This window comes from Thermobia domestica, chromosome 18 (assembly GCF_964235325.1).
Source record: "Thermobia domestica chromosome 18, izTheDome1.hap1.1, whole genome shotgun sequence".
NCBI classification, from domain to species: Eukaryota; Metazoa; Arthropoda; class Insecta; order Zygentoma; family Lepismatidae; genus Thermobia; species Thermobia domestica.
In genome coordinates, this window is record NC_137471.1 from 119,348,797 (window position 1) to 119,371,512 (window position 22,716).

The following is a 22,716-nucleotide window of genomic DNA, read 5'->3' on the forward strand; positions in this document are numbered from 1 at the left end:
TATACCGTAAGTCTATACCTCAGTTAGGGTCGTAGCAAAATATTTACGCTTGATTTCAATACAGAATTAAAACAATGTTGTACTGAAATGATCTTGATTTCGATTAAATGATTCGCCTCAAGTTATACCAGAAGCAAATACTAATCGTATTCTCATAATGATCTAGAATATACCTTAAAGTATATTCTGTCTTCGACCTGATGCCTACTTTCTTTACATTCAGTAGGTTTTGGTATTGGTTCATACTTTCATCTTCAACACCACAGCAAGAACACTTCTTTTGTCCTTCCTTAAAATGGATGTATATATCCTCCGATTTTAATGCAAATATAATATCAGGTTTTGAAAGGTGGATCTCAGTAGTTAGAATTACTATTGTACTGTCATTACATGAAGCGAAATTCTCATGTTTAAATTTTGAATAAGGAAAAATTCTCGAAATATTATTAATGCTATTTCCTGTATGTGGCATTTCAGTTCCTGATTCATCTAACCTCGAATTATTTGTTTTCGTCTCTCAGACTCTAGTCTTGTCAAACTAAAATAAATTGGACTCAAGATATATATGTTATATATAGAGAGTGTTGTGGAAAAATATTTAATATATTTATTGGAGAAAGTTACTAATATAAAATAAAAGTATGAACGGAACAAATATTCTTCTCTTACGTTACACAACACAATGTATTTTTGAAGAGAATATATAGGAGGAATATAAGGTGAGTATGACGCAAGTGGAAGCATATTCCATCCACATTATAATAATTATGGACTGATGATTTAAAGGGTTATCCATTGTCATGATGACTTACAACTTCTTTACGATTAACAAGCTATGGACGTTTTGATACTGGATTCGTTCAAACTGTCCAATTAATTACCGGTTTTTTCCAAATCGTTTGTATGGTTCGATGGTACACGAAAATAACGACATTCGTGAAATAACTCCATATTTAGACCATAATCTTTCTGTGATTAATATCTGGTACCGATGTCGTCTCACGCATATACTCATTTTGTAAGTCTGTCTTCGTACCACTTTGGTGTGTCTGTGTATTCAGGTTTAACCTCTGCAGGGAGGGCGGGAGGGATGCAGAGAATGCAGGACGTGGAACTACGGTTTAAAGTTGCATTCGAAACACCTTAATACACTTAAAGATCAACCTTTTTTAGGTGACTCTGCACATGAAAAGCACGGGCTAGTCATTAGATTGTAGCAAAGGTTAGGCGCTGCATTGATGTAAATAACCTGTCCTAAACTAGATAAGAAATTACTAGAATACCGATTGTCAATCAAATATCCTTAAGTTTATGAGAAGTTCAGAATTGAGCTTTGAGCTCCTTCGTGGCTAAGTCGTTAGTGTACGCGCCTTTAGCGTGTGAGGCCCGGGTTTGATTCCCGGCAGGAGCTCATGTGGTCCGGATTCCACATTAACCAGTAGGTCCACGTCTCATATAGCCTCGCTGCTGAAAGGAACGCTAACCTAAAATCAACTCAACTCAACTCAAAATTGAGCTCGATTTCGCATCTAAGCTTCTTCATGTGGACCAGATTCATCAACAATAATGTTTCTGTAATCTTTCGTATCGTGTAATGTTGAATTTGACTACATCAATATATATATTTTATCCTCACCAATTGTGCCATCCCACCGTAGAGTATCATTGAGGTTGAAGTCAATACAACAGAAATTTGTAAACAGTTGATACCACTGTTGCTTTCTAGTACGTTGTTACTGTTACCTTTCCAATTATTTAAAAACAACTTGTTGCATTGTTTACTTTATACAAGTAAAACATGAAAGTATTGCGTGATTGAGCATTTTTGTTCGTTTTCAACTTGACTGTTAACCTTAACCGACCCTTCTACGTTTATTACAACGAAACAAATGTCATTGTGAATGTATGTAATGGAATATATATACAGAAACTTACTACTTCGAAATACCGACGAACGACATCTTAACAAAAAAAATCTACAGATGTTTTGTTTGTTTACAGACTTAATATATTAATTTTAGTCCTAAACGAAATCACATTGCCTTAAATGGAAGTTCTATTTCTTTTGTCTTCCATAAAGAAACAAATAATAATGTTTTTGTAGTATTTATGCACAGTATCTACCATATTCCCCATAGTAATTCACATTTCGTTTCCGTTCCCTTAAAATAAAATTAGTCCAAACCTTTAAGTAAGCTCACTTCCATCTGTTATATCTAAGTACAACCTTTGCTAATGTGTCTTGCTTGTAAGCTTGTAAGAAATTTTTCAATGAATTTAACGGAGTATTTCACTATCTGCTCAGGTAATTCTACATTTTTCCAATCACTGGCTGTACAGTGTCAGGAAGCTTGTAAAATAGGAGTTAGGATTCAGCATCAGAACTAGGAGTAATCATATGAGAGTCTGTTGAGGAGAGCAGAGGTGTTTAGAAACAATGCTGAAACTAATGGTCGAAATTATTATTGACGATTTAAGACATACTTACTTTCAGAACTGTTTTTGGTATTCATTTGATGTGACCGGTCCTGAGGACGATACCCAGTGCGACTTCTGAGTCAAGAACATGTAAAAACTTTTTCAACGCCTCAATCCTGAATGACATATTTCCTAGATTTTCCTCATTCAAACTAAGTAAACCAAGTAAAGTTACCTGACATGCAGTTTCACACCACTCTCTTACTTCACCCCTTCATAGGAGAGCGTGCTCGCCAAGAGACGTTATTTCTCATTCATAACGGGCTTTTAGATGTAGTTGCCGAACCCTTACTTGTCGAAAATCAAGACCAATCTAAACATAATTTGTTTATTTTTGATTGAAGTGCCAATTCACTCGTAAGAAATTTACAGGTTATGGATGAGTCTTCGATCGCTCTAGTTGATCCGCTATTTGACAGTTTTCAAAAGTTGGTAAAACAAAGTACAAACTCATATCTTCCATTACCACAGGAACTTGTTCTCATATAATTGTAATCAACCCAACAGCATTCATGATACCTTATCATTTCGAGAATCATAATATTTCTTTCTATGATATCTTTTCTACTTTTTTCCTGCCGACTGTTTGCGCGTAATGTTTTTATCCCATGTGGGAAATAAGGGTAATATGGTTCTATAATCTGTGCACTTCTTTGCACAAGTTTTCTTGAATAATACAATCATCGTAATATGAATTAGGCCATTCTCTACTCAAATAAACGTTGTTAACCTAAGTGAAATCAGTGCTGATATTGCACTGTCTCCTAATCCCATGAGCAAATTCGTTGATGTGTTGTTTCTAGAAACTTCTTCCTTCGCATGTATTTGACGCCCTATACATCTTCAACTGTACACATACTCGATAGCATTTTTCATCATCTCTCCCTCGAGTTCTATGGCAACCCCATAACCATGGTTCTTCTTATCATATAACTTCTTTATATATATCTCAAATATGGTCAGTTATTACATGTCTTCGACTCCCAATGTGCGAATACTTTTCTTAGATTTCCCTCCTTATTCCTATGCTCTTTGATATGTCAGTTTATACTTCGTATTTTATTTTGATAGACTACTAGACGAATTTGCAATTGTAGACCTTGTGACTCCGTTTATACAAAGCTCATTTGTGAACTGGAAAATTTAACTTTATTATTTTATAGTAATTTTGATTATACTACGGCCATATAATTTTAATTAAAGTCTTTATAAACGTTTTGTCATTCATTTAAACAAATATTCCTTTGAATTATACGCAAAGACGGCCACTAAAGTCTAAAATTAACCACCTGCATAAATGATTTTTTTACTATAGTGTCAGTACCTAACGACTGTCAAAAATATCGTGATCAGCTGTGTTCTGATTATTTTAAGTGTGCCATTCTTTCTGCCATCTGCTAGCAAAGAGTAAGACTGTTTCACTACTCAAACGAAAAAATGACAGGATGCTTATTGGATGAAGGGGCGCAAAGATGTGATAAGGAGTAGGCACTTGGGTTGATAAAAAGAACTTTCCTCGAAATTGACTCAGCGATAGGGCTATTTTTCTGTGTCATTACCTCAACAATACGTAAGGAAATCTTTAAGTCGGTTGGTGACGTCCTTCAGGTGACGACTTGCCTCTCATGTTTATTAAAAAAGGGAAAATTTATAGCTTTTCACATTAAAAATAAACATGTGATATTCGTTTAGTGGTAGCAATATTTTTTGTTGTCTTGTAGCTCCTTTAGCATGTAGAAAAAAATCAGTTCGATTTGCCATATCGTTCAGATGAGGGCTTGACTATAAAAATGCTTTAAAACGTGCAAAAAATTGAGAAAATTCGATAACAAAAAATTCATATTAAGTTTTACTCTTGTTTTACGGTAATAATTACAAGCAGGGCAGTAGAAGGCTTTTTAAAAAGTGTCAATGCCTGCATCACGCAGAAGAAACAACTATTAATTGGCAGGTTGGAAGGGTGTGATGTATTAAAGTTAAAGGTTGAAGTGTACACAAAGCTTATGCAAATCATAATTCATTTTTGTGTTTGCTTTTCGTTTCTCGTTTTAATGTTTTTTTACATTACATTTTCAAGAAGGAAATAGTTTTCCAATTCCTCGTTTATTTCTAAACTGCAGTAATTACATATTTAGAAATAACCCGGAACGTACCATGAGGAGGTGGTTGCAAAGCGAGTTCTACCCATCCAGCCGTGTGCCTTTATCTTGCTAGTAGGTCACTGTCTACTAGTGTCTAATGTCTACTGCTGATTAGGCTTGTAGTCAGACTTTGTTGAGAAGTGTGACATGTGCTTCCGTTATTTTAAGGTAATCAGAACAAACTCATATCGTGCTTACGGAACAGGTACAAAAGACACTGACTAAGTCACGAATTTTATTATTATTTCCACGTTCTGTGTGTAACAACGGAAAGCCTTAATTTCTTCAGATGCCAAAGATAAATAAACGCCCTAACTAATGATACCCTGCGTATGGTTATTCTTGCGCAAAACAATTTAAGTGTAACCAAATTCGAGAAAATGTATTCTTTTTAAATGTATCTTCTTGTTGTCCAGGGTGACCACAGGTAGCAAAGAAAATACCTCGTTCGAAACTGTATCGATAAGCTTTCCAAAAAGATAGTGTGGGTTACATCTCTGTGACGATTAATCCTTATCCGGGCGACCGTGGCCTCCCAGGCCCAGTAGCTTCATTTTTCTAAAATTTCTCAGTAACCATACAAATTTCGAAGACATAAAATACTGAATGCTTCTATCTTTCGTCGAAGTTAAAATCATGAACATATCGAGTTGGCAAAGATTTTTTTTTAAATTTGAAAATCTTTTCCTGACGTAACCGGGCAACCGGGGCATAGGAGGCCCCGTATAACTTTAGTGAAATTCCTGTCAAATATTAGATCAAATTGTCACATAATTATATATTGAACACGTGCTATTGTAACCTTTAGTCGGAACAGTATGCGGCAACAGACATTGAATTTTGAGTGTTCTGCACTTAAAATATATACTGGGCCTGACAGGCCCCGGTTGCCCGTTTACGTTACAAAAATGTCTTGCCCGGATAAGGGTTAAGGGCGTCAGGGTAGACCAAAGTATTTCGAAAAATAACAGGTTGATTCTCGTAGGAATACGTTGCGAAATGTTTCTCACTTGTTATTGGACATTCGCATTTCATGTTTTAACATGATTGACCTAATGTTTGGCATACATGGGCAAATATTTGTTACAATGTACTAGAAAAAACGGCAGTGTTGCCATAGTACCAGAAGCTTCGAAAAATGTATTTTCTTAAGTTTTACTTCTTTTTTCTTCATTTAGGGATAGGGCACAGTAGGCACAAATCTTGCATTGTTAGAGTTCGCGTCTATTAAGCTTTGCAATGAGGTACGGCTTATATGTATATGCCAATTAGGGACGTCAGAGTATATATCTAATACAACGAACATTTTAAATAAAATTACCTTTAATTACATGTATATGAGTATTGGGAAAATATACCTTCAGTCACAATGTCCAAGGCTAAGGAGACCTAATTGCAGAAACATATTGCGAGTTAACAATAGCAGGTGTTGTCAATACCTTAATAGGAGTTGTCCTTTTCGACATTGACAATTTCTTAAAATCATATGTAAAGAAGGAAAAATAAAAAATAACAAATATTTGTAATGTTTGCTGTACTACTTTCACGTGCTTCTCTATCGCTCAACTATGACGTCGCTGCACCAGCAATTTTGCACAAAATGGGACATATTTTGAATACAAATGAAAAACTAAGTTTCTAAGGAGAAGTACAAAATTTCATAACGTTTTCAGTGTAAGAATTTGTTTCACAACAACCCTCTGAAATCAATTTCCATGAAAATGGACACAATGATAGGAAAAAGTCTATTTTGGAAGTAAAGAAAAGAGCAAGGGACACAGTGCGAATTCCATGCGTAACAGCTGGATACAACAGTTTTGTCAAAAAGCGTTCTTCAAAATAAATAAACAAATAAATAAATAATCTATTTGTACTTTCTATTTATATTCTACAGTTTTATTTTTATTACTTATGCTTATAAGTTATGTTGGCTATAGGGAGAATATAAAATATCATAGACGCAAAAAATAGATGCAAGATATGATTTGAGCATAAACGCACTAAAAAAAACAAATGTTCTAATTTCCTCAAAATATTACAAAACTTTTTGTATTTAGAGTACCATAATTAAAAATTTAAGAACTTACATACATGTTAATATTTGCCATCTACTAGGAAAATCTACACGACCAATCAGATACCAAATTTATAGATCCGTTAAACAAAATCCTTTGCTTAACGCCTTATATTGTTTTCTGTACACAAAAGCTACTGAGAAATCCATAGCTATGTATCCACATGAAGAACGGTTATAAGGGAACAGTGGGCAGGCACGCTGATGACTTCGTTGTACTTTACTACTTCTTACCAAATAAGCTGTATTATACAGGTAAGTCAAAATAAGGTTAAGTCGTATATACGTTTCTCGTCATACAGAGAAAGGTGACCGAAATTGTCTCTTCTCCACTTACCCTCGCCCCAATACATATACAGATGGTGATCAGAAAAATGGAAAAACCTGTAGTTGGCAACACGTCAGATGTATGGGTTGGCAGTGGTGTCGTGGCGCCCGCAGCGCCGAACCGCTGGTGGTGGTGTGTTAGGCCGGTCTCCATACTACGTCACGCACAGTGGAACAGCAGTGTCCAGTGGCTGCAGCAGACGGCGGTAGTGTAAAATGGAAGACCTCTCAGATTTTCAAAGAGGGCAAATTGTTGGTGCGCGGTTATGTGGAGTGAGTGTGACGGCAGTGGCTACTGTGTTAGGTGTGTCGCGTGGGACAGTGTCGAAGGTGATGACGGCATACACATCATACGGGGAAACCACATCGGGAAAGCGGAACAGTGGGCGGAAGAAAATCATGAGTGACAGGTCACGCCGGGTATTAAAGCGCATTGTCACGCAGAATCGTCGTGCCACTGCGGAGCAAGTGACGCAGCAACTCAATCAGCACCTCCCCCACCCTGTTTCAACAATCACAGTCCGCCACGAATTACATGACATCAACTTACGGGGTCGTGTTGCACGGGCCAAATCGCTCATTAGGGACCATAACGCTTACGCACGCCGCAAATGGTGCCGCGACCATGCAACTAGGACCGGAAACGTGTGATATGGTCGGATGAGTCATCCTTCATGCTATTCCTAACCACGGGCGGAGAACGCCCAAAGAAGCTTATGATCTGCAGTGTCTCCGCCCAAGTGTGAAACATGGCGGCGGCTTGGTGATGCTGTGGGCCGCCATATCATGGTTTTCATTGGTTCCTGTGGTCACACTTACCGGACGAATCACTGCCAACGATTATGTCGCAATTTTAGGAGACCACTTGCATTCTATGGTCCGGATGTTGTTCCCGGACAATGACGCCATCTTCCAGGATGATAATGCACCCATTCACACAGCTGGCGTTGTTGCAGCGTGGTTTGAGGAACATCGGAATGAAGTTCAACACCTCACCTGGCCCGCCCAATTCCCAGATCTCAACATAATTGAACATCTGTGGTCTGTCTTGGAAAGACGACTCCGGCGACGATTTCCACAAACATCCTCTCTCACAGAATTGACCGATGCCCTGCACAAGGAATGGTGTAAAATTCCACTTGCTACCATTCACGATCTCTATGTCTCCATCCCACGCCGCATCAAGGCTGTCCTGAAAGCGAAAGCCCGACACCATATTAATCTGGTAAGTTGCAATTTCGTTCAGGTGTTTCCATTTTTCTGATCACCATCTGTATATTGTGGACCGTTGTGCACTTTTGGTCGATATTCCATCACGGCTAGTGCAGAAAAGATGCCATTAGTGGCACCGACATTGCTGATTCTTTTATTTTTCTGGACAATCCCTTACCCTGCCCCAACGGACTTAAAAGTTTTTTTTAAGTATTTCATTACGCAACACACAAAACACCAATGACAGAAAAGCTACTTGTGCTCGTTTCTAGTTACCTGATGGCTATAATACAATTATTTTATTAAAAGAAAATTGTAGCAATGCGAGTAAATAACTTTAAAATGTTTATGAGTCAAAGTACACCCATATTAGCTCAGTTGTTGGAATTAATGTCCAGATTTTCTTTGGAATGCCAAATTAAAGATGATTATAGGCATTTCAAAGGCATTATAAAGATCTTTATAGGCATTATAAAGATGATTATATAGCCCTTGATATAACAGGATTTTCTTTGTGCAACTGTTCGCTTATTTTGCTCTGTAGCGAAATAACCCAGAACTCACTACGGGGAGGTTGATATACATCGATTTCCGTAGTAGGCATACGTTGCGTACCACCCAGTAGGCGTACCACCCACCCTTAGGTAATGTACTTCTTCTTGGTCTCGAAGTGTGGCATTCTTGTTCTAGACTTCAGTTTGGCTCTAACGTGGATATCTCATGCGTTGTGGCCGCCCTTTTTCGGCGCTGCCTCGGACACCAATTTCACTGTGTGCGTTGCACAGCTTGACTATGGCAAGGGAATGTTGTTGTTAGAGTAGCTGAAAGTCGGATGTTTCTTCAAGAGGCTGATCTGTTATGTTTCGTGGTATTGGCGGCTCTGTTAGACATTTATGCCAATTAATTATGTCGTAGTAATTATCAGCTGCAAAGAATGAACTCTTTGTTGTAGATTTTCTGGCAGAAAACGTGATACCTTAACTATGCTATACAGATGCATGGCGCCCACTTCGCACGAAGGATTTTGCTGTAATGAAAACCAGACTTGAGCGTATACTTTAACAATGTACTGGTAGAGTAGACACAAACTTGAACTAGGTTTATCAGTACTGATGTAGTGGTGAAGCATTTTACAGGTCAATGTAAACCATCGTGAATGTGATAATGATCTTGGTTTTCTGTTTGCTAGATTGGTAGTACACGTTCCTGTATATGCAGCCTTACAAATTTCAATGAGATAATTCTGGTCTCTGCTTAAACTGTCTCGTTTTTCTAATTCAGAAACCCATTCAACGGAAATGGGTATAAAGGAGATGATCGGTGAACGTTCAAAATCTTTTAATTTCTTTCCGATGGGGCCGGAAAAAGGGTTGTGTCCGGTCGTCGCACCATCCAATTCGGTAACCAGGTGTCAAAATGGCAACTGGTTGGTATGAAGAAGGCAAATGAGATGCTGCAGTTCCTTTCTGGGGATCTTTGAATCTGGCTTATCAATTCATTATCCCATCCTGTGTTCGTGACTTCACTATCGCTGCCGACTGCCTCAAGAGGGACAAGACATCCTTGACAGTGCCTGACTTAGGTGTGGCATGACTGAAGTATTCTGAACCAGGCTCCGATAGACTGTGATATGCCTTTCTGTAACCTCTTGTCTTCGTAGTTTGCCATTAGTTTTTTCCAGAAGAGTTGCATATTTTTTTTTCGTTGAAGTACATACTTGTAATCGCCCGGCCAAAGTAAGCCTTTTCTTTCTGGGTCTTATCACCCAGTTTATCTTTTCCTCTTCGTACCTTAGATTTGTTAAACACAAGATTTTTGTCCTCTGGCGTTATGAGTCTCGCGTCCTGAAGTAAGGCAGGAGAAGTCAAAGTGACCTGTCTGTCTGAAACTCAAGTTCTAAACGCTGCCTTCGCTGTATTTTGAAGACAGATGCGCTTTAGGATATCCTTCCTTCATGGTCGCGCATCGAAGTCAGATCCCGACGTGCTTCCCGATTCAACCATTTAGATGGATTTCATGACGACGCCAGTATCTTTGACCTGTACCTATGCCTAATCCCACTAGTTGATGGACTTAATTCAAAACTTCCAGTGTCTTTGTTGGTTGTTTGCTCTTAAATCTACTAATTTTATGGAAAATACCTTTGACAGAGATTTGCTTGTTCGGACGTCAATGTTAGCAATGCCCATTTTTAGTGATGTTTTCTGGTCAAAAAGAAATTTGAATTCTCGTTTCGGAATCTTGCGTGTTGTCTCACATTTGCAATCTTCGGCGGTTTTACATGTGCAAGACGCAATATCAGAAACAGACTTTTCCGCTTGTGCAACAAAACCTTCACGAAGAGTTGCTTCTTGTCCTTGTCGAATGAAATGTTTTTCCTTGGTGCCATACTGATTATAAAATGTTTTCAGCATGTCAAAAACTCTCTTTGGTGAATGCTTGCTCTACGCCAAATATGTACAACTCTTTGTCCAACTACTTTACATATGTCAATTTAGAAACACTTTCGAGTCACCACTTAAACCACTTCGAAACCAATGATAATGTCGCATAACGTCAGAATACGTGGGTTACTACACCTCACTCATTTCTCTTGGATTGCCAAATAAACCTCGTTTCACACTTTCCCGCATTGGTCTGCTATGACGCTTTTCTTCATCTTGCTAAACATTGCTTCCGAATTTGGAAACCAAAGTATACAAAACGTCTCTGAATCGTATCACGCTAAGAAAACTTTAACTTTAGGTACAATGCACAAACTCTATGTCTTAACACAAACAGTAGCGAACTGAAACCGATAAAGCTTAAGCTGCAAAAAACTGGCCTGTTGGATTGGTTAGCCGAAGTACGTAATATTTATATCAGCGCTGAACTTCGAGCTAGAATATTGTAGAAACGTCGGCGTAGGTTCTGGAGCCAACGAACGGAGCGGGAGGGGCGCGAATATTCTGTACGGAGCTAGACGATGCGACGACGTTCGAGGAGCGTGGCCAAAGCAAGCAACCACGAAGTTGTGTAGCCAGCTACTAGCCAGCTGTCGGCGTACATAACAAGCGAAGAGTTGCCAAACCCAAATCGTGTTGTATCAAGTTCTATGCCTATAATCATCGTTAATGTGGCATTCCAAACAAAATCTTGACATTAATTCCAACAACTGAGCTAAAATAGCTAACTTTGACTCATAAATATTTTACATTTATTTATTGTCATTGCTACAAATTTCGTTTTATAAAATAATTGTATTATAGCCATCAGGTAACTCTAAAAACGAACACAAGTAGCTTTTCTGTCATTAGTGTTATGCGTGTTGCCTAACGAAATACTTTTAAAAACTTTTAAATCCGTTGGGGCAGGGTAAGGAGTTGTCCAAAAAAATCAAAAAAACTTTTAGTAATGTTGATGAAACTAATGGCACCTTTTCCGCACTAGCTGTCATTGAATTTCCAACAAAAGTGTAAAACGCTCCACCCTAATATATACGGGCAGTGGACATTGGCGCCGGTTTGCGCAAGAGTAAATCAAACAAACAACGCTGTTTTTGCTCCCTAAAAATTTAATTATATTCTCGTTTCGCTTCTACGCTCCGCTGGTTTTAACCCTTGAGGTTTATGCGTTCCATCATCACACTACATTCACAACAGAGCTACGAGCATGATAATCTGCACTGATTGTAGTACAGAAGGGAAGCACGGGCAGCTGGGCGGAGGAACTGCGATATCCTGACGTTCAAATCAAGATTTGAACATGTAGTTTTGACAGCTGTTGTTGAATAACTTCCAGTAATGTAGCGTTGGAACAGAATCAGAGAATGAATTTCTGCAATTTAAAATAGAATAATATAATAGTATAAAATTAATGTTTTCAGTCAGTTATCTACATTTCTTTTTATCTCATTTTCTTGTAATGGAAATAAACTATCGGAACAAACAAAATTACGTCTTTCCGAGGTTTTACCGCTAGGAATGGAGAACTAGTACCTTTCATCATAAATCCTTAAGTTAACGCAGAACAAAATTTTGATTTTAGTTTATTTTCATTCTTTCTAAAAATACTTACCTTTTTAGGCTATGATTTTAATGCCTGAATATACTGAAAGATATTTAAGAAACGAGAATAGTATATCAAAAATACTGTACTGTGAGTGTTGCTAAAACGGTAAAACCTTACTTTTAACGATAAATGGTTAAAGATTATTATGGAAAGTTGAAGGTAATTTCCGAACTGATTTTTAAATATCAATATTCATGTTTAACACAGGTGAAATAGAAAAAGACGAATATTGGTGTTTGCAATAACGTAAGATTAGCTGTAACACTTCAAAAAAAAAAACGCGCAGGTTTTCTTTCGTAGAGGGAGCATAACTTTCTTCAGAGTTTCTACTTTATGCACAGAAACTTTATTCTCTCATTGTATTTCAAAAATTTCAAATGTGGAAAAGTTTTGGGTTGTTGTATACTGATTGATATATAAAGGTATTTTCTAGTATTCATTACTTCTTTTACTGTATTTCTATCAGCTATATACTGTTAGGATTTTGGGTAGGTATACGATCGACCGTTTTCTAACTTTTTGCTTTTATACATCCTTATACCTCCATTACATCTCTCAATTACATTTATCATCCATATCAGTTATTGTTTAGGTCTATTAGATCTATTGCTAGGTGTTTGCATCATCTTTGGACTTTCTTTTTTTCATTCAGGCCTTAGGCCACTGTCTCCTTCACTTCTAGTAAACGACTTTAGAAATTGATTTTGACGCTGAGAAACATATTTGAAGCAATTACATACCTAATTACTATTGGTGTTTGAGAATTTGTTCAATTTGTAAAAATACAACCTTAGATTACGACTTGTTCTCTAAACTTTCGAACTGCCATTTTCTTTTTGTACAAATGCTTCAAAGTTTAATTTTGCAATTATTGCAAAATCTGCATTAGCGATATTTCCTTTAATGGACCTAAAGGTAGCATCGTATGAACTCAAAAATTTACAATTTACCAGTTGTAGACTATAACACTTAATACGATTCGAAGATTAGAAATGCGTGGTAATAGAACAAATTATTATTAAAGTTGAATAAAACATTTGGTTTATTGGGTTTCAGGTTTACATTCATTCGCTCTCAAACTCCTAAAGTGAGTGCAGGATTGAGTGAAAGAATGTCGAAATTATATTGGTGTGAGATCGAGAGAATGTGAGGTCATATTTCTTACTTGAGTATTAGGTCAAGTGAGTGTGATCACTATCTAACGTGAAACCAATTGGTACACAAAAGTAAATTGAGAACTGCATTAGAAACATCCTTTTTCCGCTGTGGTCTGCTGGAATACGTGTACTGTGCAGGGAAGTGCTTTCCGGCACATCAAGCGAGTGTTACTATTAAAACATCTGCAATTCGCGGGATAGCGTTTTGCCACATGCCTTACATATTTATTAGCACTCGTTTCAGATGAGGCATTACAAATAATAATATGCTTCACACTAAAGTATTGATAGATCTGAAATATAAATTTAAAAATTTGTAGAAACTTGGAAAATATAGTATTCAGGAGATAAGAGAAGGGTAGGATACTATTTCCTCGTAACTATTCAATACCGAAATGTGGCTTCACACGTGACTTATGAATGTAAACCAATATTTCTGAAAGTAGATGAATTCGACAATCTGGCGCCGTGTCTGACCTAGATGTCACAAAAGTTTCCAAGAGGGATCTTTTGTACTAAAATTTCACGAATTATATCTGTGTTTATATTCTTTTGTAAGTCAGTAATAAATACTATTTGCAAGGTATCGTCAACGTTGTTTTCTTGTAAAGATTATGACGCTTCCATTATTACACTCAGATGAACAGTGCTCTAGTTAATTCTTTAAATTCATCTACAATTTTTAGACTCTTTGTACATAAGTTTCCCTTTTATCTTCGAAAAGAACTAGGTCACATTTTTCTCTCCTAACTATGAAATATATTGTAAAGCGATTTGGCACATTAGTTACGAGTGAACAGTAAGGTGTGTCGAAAAAACGTTTTCATCGAACTTTTGTAAATATTAGTTGACATTTTTGGCTAAATGTGGTAAATAAAACAAAAATTTCACATCGATAACTCAAGTTTTTGAGATGCCACCATCGACTTAATTTTTTAAAAATATTATGAAATCGTAGATTTTTAGACACAATTAATGAAATATTATAACTTTCTACAATGAGCCTCTTTCATAGTAATAATTGTCCAAATAGTCCAAAGATAATGAAAAAGATTCCAAGACTCTACTTGAATTTTTTGAGTTGCCGCCATTCCCCGGAACTGTGAGGAGAAAAGTAAATGAATTTGTGTATTAATGTATATTGTAAAAATTTCGCAAAATTATTTAAACATCTTAGTGTTTTTTTCTGTCAGGTATCAGATTCAATGGAGAGAAAGATCAATAAAATGAAATGTATTCAAGTTTTGAAACATTTGGAAAATGGGTAATATTTTAAAAGTTGCACAAAATTCATTGAGATACAACACTTTAGATCCTCCAGCTTTTAGCGCATTTCCAAATAAATTTGAAATAACTCAAAACTCACCACGATGAGTTGGCTGCAGTTTGAGTTTCCAAAAAAAATAAAGTTGCCCAAATAAGTCCATAGTGAGTGCCTGCACCAGACACAGAACTAGTCGCTTCTATCACTAATTTTGTAATGCACTCTCCTGTTTGTGTGGCAAGGAAAACTTGTTACTCCTTCACTTGCAATTGTTGCACTTTTTATGTTATATTGCAGCTCACCTTTGCTTAGGGGTTTTATTAGTAGTGGCTCCGACAAGACACACTCAAACCAGTTTATCATATCAATGTAGGTTTTCGGGTTTAATTTGACCTGCGAAACCTTGAATTCTCTCACACTGACATATAAGGATAATGTTCTTTCCTTCAAAATTCTTCCCCAAGCAAGCGTTCTTATGTTCGCACCTTCTTATGTCCGATATCATTGCTAGAATAAAGTCTGGGGATGACTAAACATGCATTTCGTATTATCACCAGATCTATGATTGATTTAGTATTTGGATTCATAGATCTAGAAAATGACATAAGTTTCCATAAATGTTTAGCTCCTTGTTTGCTCGATGGTTAATTATGTACGAAAATATAATCTTGAGCTATGTTGACGGGTTTTCCGTTCCGATGTAAAGAAGCAAAATTCTAATAGCAGTTGTCACCCATCTTGTCTGATGTAGATTTCCTTGCTCCTCGTTTAAAGTTTGATCAGCTTGTTTTAAATGTTCATTTCCACGCTTTTTGTCTCTTCGTAAGTCGTTTTGATTCACGTTTGCCTATTCCTTTTATAATCAGTTTCCTTTTTTCTTCTTTGGTCAAATATACATGACACTTCTAACTTTGGCACTCGTCTTTCTTTTTCACATTTACAATAAATCACTTGATCAGCGTATTTACACGGAGAAATATCAAATAATGCTTACTACCAAATATTGGAAATTGTACTATTGTACCATCACATGTAGGGTTGGATTTTTTCACTGATTTTAGAATCTGACGAACTTTCCCCTGAATTAAAGACGCAAGACAACAATTCGCTTTTGGCTTAAAGTAGCTTCTCCATATATAGATGACTTCTTCCAAACTTGCATTATTTTAGAAACAACTATGTAAGTGTAGTCTTTAGCTGGCGGATGATTTCTAGAACAGGAATTCTACTTTGTTTCCTTTTCTCTTTTCTCATAGGAATTGTTTCAGCACACTTTCTGTTGTACGCCGTTGGACATCTCTGGAGACCCAATAACATCGTGAATAATGTTTTTTTTGTGTCCTCTGATCGTAATGGAGTCTTATTCTCCAATTTCATATTGATACAAGGGAAACAAATCCGCACTCACAAACGTATATGGAGAAACCCACAGGATTGTAAACGTTAGGATCAAGCAAGGATACAGTATCACGCGTCAACGCTAACATAGTAGCTAAAGCACAACACTCAAATGTGATAATTCACCTCAAATTGATTGTTATATTTTCGTAAGGCAAGTCCACTTGTTTCGATAATTGAGTTGGAGGGAAGGCAGGTGCCACAGACTAACATTATAAATTTATCAATCCCCCACAAGTCAAAGCAATAGTGGCACACGATAAACAAAAGCAAATGTTTTTAAATTTCTTTCCTCATTATCTTTGGACTATTTGGAAAATAATTATTACTAGGTGTAATACCGTGTAAAGTATTAAATATTTCACTTATTGCTTTATAAATCTACGATTTCATTATTTTTTCGAATTTTAAGCCAATGGCGCCACCTCAAAAAATTGAGGATTCGGTTCGTATTTTTCTATGTTATATTAAACACACTTGGTCGAAAATGGCCACTAAGGGTATCAAGATTTCGGAAATAACGTTTTTTCGATACACCCTAATGAACAGTATTAAATTTCAAGGTAGATTGTTTCTAGAGGAACTGTTCATGGAGTGCAACACTTTCCGAAAGAATTTTTGGTGCTAAATTTCACTAATTACCACTTATTTCCTCTTTTGCGTATGTCATACAATGACGACCCTGATCCAATTTAAAATTTTGCTTCATTCTTAAAAGAATTTCCTATGAAGGAGACCCGAATGAATACCGATACGCTATTACACACTTAACTTGAATTTTAGATTTTTCTTTAAAACCGCTATTTTTTCAAAGAGTTAAGGCATTACCAGAGTAGCATTCAAAAATCTTGTTATGCTTTTACGTTTCGCTGTGTTTTAAGTTTTTTCCTTATTCCGGTATCTTTACAATGTTGACGCAAGGATTTTAAAACAACAGTGCTAGATCGATTTTTCCTGCGACATGAAAAATATGCTTATCACAAGGTACAATTTTATAGTTTTCTTAAACACCAAAATAAACCAATAATGTTTTAGTGAGGATAAAGTTGCGTTTGATATACGATTAACTACGATATCAATTTTGAATGGAAACGAAAGAAGTTACGCACAGTTACTCGCTTTTGTATTTCTCATGGGTTGAGTGAAATACAATGTTTTAATAGCTTGTATAAATGTCTTAATAAAATAGTTTCCCCAAGTGACATTCTAGCTAGGTATTGTTCCCACCAACTACAGAGACAGTGTGTTCTACTTTGAGACAATATTTAACAGCTTTATTTGGATCAATGAAAAAAAAAAACAACATACTTTTACTATATTTAAGAACACCATAATTTTACAACGTTTCATATCAATAATAGTTGTTTCAGCATATTTGCAATCAACAATTTTAATCTAGTTTTCCCTCCTTTCTAGTAATAGCTTCGTATTGCAATATTGCCACATCAGACGAGAGTGTCATCTGCAGCTTACGTCGTCTCTCATTATCTTTAGATTATGAAACCCTAGCGCACTTCACTAAGTTCAACCTTAGTGTTTTCAATATAAGTGAATACCTCAAAGAAATTGAACAAAATAAAAAGTTTAGAGTGAGCTAGGTAACATGTACAAAATGTTACTTAATAAGAAAGTGAACCACGTAATATCTAGAAAAGATATTAAATAAGAATGTGAGTCTTGTAATGTTTGCAAAAAGTTATTAAATAACAAAGTGAGCCAGGTAGTATTTACGAAGTGCTTTTATATAAGAAAATGATCCTGGTAGTATCCACAAAATGCTATTAAATAAGAAAGCGAGCCAAGGCAGTGTCTACGAAATGCTATTAAATAAGAAATGGAGCAAAGGTAGTATCTACAAAAAGTTATTAATTAATAACGGGACTATAAAATTATCTATAAGACGCAATTAAAGAAGAAACTGAGCCAAGTAGTGTCACCAAAATGCAAATAAATAAAAAAGTGGGCCACGTGAGAAAGATAAAATCTACAAAACTGTATTAAATATTAAAGAATCCATGTAGTATTTATAAAATACTATTAAATAAAATACTGAGCAAGCTATTATTTACAAAATGCTATTAAATAAAAATAAACCCGGTGGTATGTACAAAATGATATTAAATAATAAAGTGATCCAAATAATATGTAAAAAGATTGTATTAAATAAGAAAGTGAGCCAGATACTATACAAAAAAAAACGCTACTTAATGAGAATATGATCCACGTAGTACCTGTAAAATGATGTTAAATAAGGAAGTGAGAAAAGTAGTATATACAAAAGGTTATTCAGTAGGAAAGTGAGCTAGATAATATGTACAAAGTGCTATTAAATACGAAAGTGTACCAGTTAGTATCTCCAAAATACTATTAAGTAAGAACGGGAATCATGTAGTATTTACAAAATAGTGTGAAAGGAAAAAAGTGAGCCATTAGATACCCACAAAGTGCTATTAAATAACTAAGTGAGCGAGGAAGTATCTACAAACTGCTATGAAATAAGAACATGAGCTGTTCTACAAAGTGCTCTTAAATAACAAAGCAAGCCAGGTAGTATCTACAAAATGCTGTTAAATAAAATAATATCCACTCCCAGATATTTCCTGCTATACAAAAAATTTGGATGTACAGTTTATAACGTCGTAATTCTAGGACACCCAAATTTCTACTCTATATGAAAGATGTTGAAACAATTATTGTTCATAGAATATCGTTTTGCAGACACTACCTGGCTCTCTTTCCACATTTTCCATATTCTTTTTTGTCTTATTGTTATTCACTAAAATTGAAAGAAAAAGAGAAAAGGGGTAAGCTTATGGAAGAGCCTTAAAATAACATTTTAATTAATTTTGACATCTCGCTCAGTTTTCCGTTTGTAGAATATAGTATTCAGAATTTCACATGGATGTTTAAGAAACATATAAAAACGTTTCGTCAACACCGATCTCAAAAATTTTAATAAACTGTATTTCTTATTTCAACCTATACTTCAATAAATGAATGACGTTGAAATATATTTTCAGTAAATTTGTAATTACTGACAGCTTATGTTTGAGAATATAGAAATCAATGGCTGATCACAGATTACCTTTATTTCTATAAATAGTTTTGAGGCAATATTTTTCTTATTAAGTTGTCCTACAAGAAAGCTCAACCGGAGGTATTGTTCTCAAACTGTTATATTTTATACATTGTGTTTGCGAAGCACCATCTAATGGGCTTGAAATTTGAATTTGTTATTTTTCACACTATCGCAGTTGTAGCATTAGATATTCTATGAATTATTGATTATTATTAAACGAATACACCACAGAATGCAATTGTAGCTTTATATCAAAGAAGGATACAAGGGGTAGAAACCCGTGATCCTAAAACGTATAAAATTATATATGAAATGCTATGAAATATATTTCACATTTACTCGTATTAGTGATAATATGATGGAATATGTACTGATATTTATGGGACTTTTTGTTTACGCACCACGGATATGGTATGATGATTAATGAAAATGAATAGTTATGAATGAAGTTGATCCAATGAAAATGGACGGAAACAGAATAACTACTAAAACGTGATCAACCCATTTTCCTGGAGATCGAATCAGGACCCGTTGTGAGAGACTATATATGAATCAATGTGATTTCTTCGTTAGACGTTTGATGAAGATAATGTTTTGTGCAGGTTGTGAAATGATATTTTCAGCAAATAATGCGATTGCAAACAAAGAAATATAACTATAACTATTGTATAAGCAGGGTTAAAAGTGGACATGAAAAGGTGAGGGAAGCAGGACGACACCCTGTCCTTCATGCCTATCTCTGCACATTGCATTTTTTAGAAAATCGGGGATGCCACGTACGTTTTCTACAAGTGGAGTGCGGCGTCAGTCTGCGATCCTCTTATTTTTACACTTTGCGTAGGGGAACATGGCCTAAAATGTTATGCCATGGTAAAACAAAATGCCAGGGGTTTTGAACGATTTTTGCAAATAAGAGCTCTGAGAATTTTTAGGGTAAGCCTTGAGCTGGTAACAGTGAACCTCTGCAAATTGTGTTACTGAAACTTCCATATAAACGTCGTGAAAAATTATTTTGGAAAACTAAGTATCCCAAATATTTGTATATGCTCTTCTAGTCGCTTATGGGTCAGAAACGTAGTGTTGTTTAACATTTCAATCATGGCTATACATTATGGTGGGATTATAGAAAGGCAACCTAGTGTATTGAAAGTGTGAAAACAAATACCTTGGTTGCTTGGTGTTTCTTCTTGATCAACTGTTGAGGGGTAAAATGACACATCTATAGCTATGGCAAAATGACAGTGTGTCATTTTGTCCTTAGATATATCATTTAACCCCTCCATTTCTCCTTTTTTTCTGTTTTTGGAATTGTGGAAACGCTTAAAGGTTGTATCCAAGTAACTGCCAAATTAGTTGTCCAAACAATAAAGCTTGTAGTGAGACATCACATCAATTTCCGGAAAGCGCCTAAAGACTTCTTAATCGGACTATAATTATTGGTTGTACAGCATTACATTTACAGTGCTATATTTTCAATTTTAATATTTGAAACCAAAGTGAATTGTGAATATACGTAACAACATGATCACTGTGTACGTCTTCGGTTTAACCAAGAGAATAAAATGATTGGATGCGACTGGTTGCTGAGTTTCAGAAACCGTAATCCTGATAATTTATTATGGACAATAGAGTACAATGTGCAAAGATAGTGTGTTGCTCGTGCTATTGCTTTCACTAAACCGCAAGTTGAGATCTTGTTTGAAGTTTACCAGCACATAGTTGTAACAAAAAAAAAACACCACTAAGTAGAATTTGTAACATTGATGATTGTAGCTTATCAAGCGCACAAAAATTCTAGGAACTGGTTGCAAAAAAGTCTAAGAAATATGTGGGTGATGTTACTAGTGCAAGGAGAGACCACGTAACTGTGGTGGCCTACATACCTCCAATATTAATTTTTCCTAGGAAAAACTTGTAAAATAAATTACTCGATTGTGCACCAACTGGTGATCTGTGACTTGCACAAGAATTTGGGTGGATTACCAGCAATGCATTTCTTACACTTTTAAAACATTTTGCTTCGTTTGTGAAACCTAGTGCAGAAGAGAAGGTTATGCAGCTTATAAATGTACATTCCAGTCACAATAACTTGAAGGTTCTTATTTTTGTCAAATAAAATAGAATTCTGTGTCTTTTACCGCATGTAGTCATTAGATATAGCATTTTTGTCCATTGAGGACCTACTATAATCAAGCAATGTCGACATGGATTAAATGCCCCTCGGATGAAATTGTCACTCAGTACCAGATAAGCTCTACATATTTACAAATTATTAAAAAACTGCAACGGCACTTAATGCAAAGAGATTGGATATCGAACGGCAGGTTTATGGGCCATTGATGTCTTTGAGGGCCATTAGCAAAAACAACGATTATTCCTTTGACAGCAGAACCAGTTGGGAGCTTTCCCTGCTTTCGGTGACTCATGCAGGCATCCGAAGAAAGACCAGAACTCATCAATCTTGAATTCTTACCAGCAGTCAGTACCTTAATGCTAGCTAACTAACTACCTTATGACCTATAGAACCAAAGCCAATGCTCTCTTTACATAATCTCTCTACTGACTTCCAGCCTAAGCGAATTTGATCCAGTTTGTACTTTCTATTTTTATTTCTCCGAAATAATCTTACTATTGTAATCCCATTTGTGCCTAGGACGTAATAATGGTCGTTTCTTGATTGGTATTCAAGTTACGACTCTGCAATTATTCCTAATTTCTTCCCTCCTGGTTACATAACCTGCCCAGTTGAAAATCCTATATTTGACAACCCTAACCATGTTTGGTAAACCGTATAAATTATACAGTTCCTAAATATGATGTTTCGCCATTCTCCATTCCCGTTTTTCTTGGGTCCGAATACTCGTCTCAAGATCTTTTCCCAAATGCTTTCACTCTACGCTCTTCCCTAACGGAAAGCGACCACGATCCGCAACCATAGAGAACAAAAGACATGATTATCATTTTATATATTTTAAGTTTAAAATTTATCCAGAGAATTCGGGAATTCGGGACAGAGATTTTGAACTGAATAATAACATGAATTCCCTGCCTTTAGTCGACACTAAATTTCTTCGTGAATATGGTTTTGGTCGGCTATATATTGATCCTAGATAATTCAAAGTATCGACTTCTCAAAATACTATTTGAAAATTTAACGAATCTTTAATTTACCGTATTACGATATCGACGAACTTCCATTTAGTTTGTTTTCTTTGTAGTTACTTCTAAACCCACGACCATGCAAATGTTTAATTAGACTTTTGTGTTTCTATCTATTGTTCTCCTATCATTCCCTATTAAATCTACGTCATCAGTAAACGCCATAAGCTTATGAATAACATTCAATTCTAGGACCTGGTTGTTATCTTTGATTTCCATTATAGCATACTCCAGGACAAAGTAGAATAATAATGGTAACAACACATCTCCTTGTTTCAGGCCAATCTCGATGTGAAAGCTCGTGGGAAAAAAATCATTCCTGGGATTCGCTTTGGGATTCATTTAAACATACCTTATTAAACTTAATAAGATTTTTC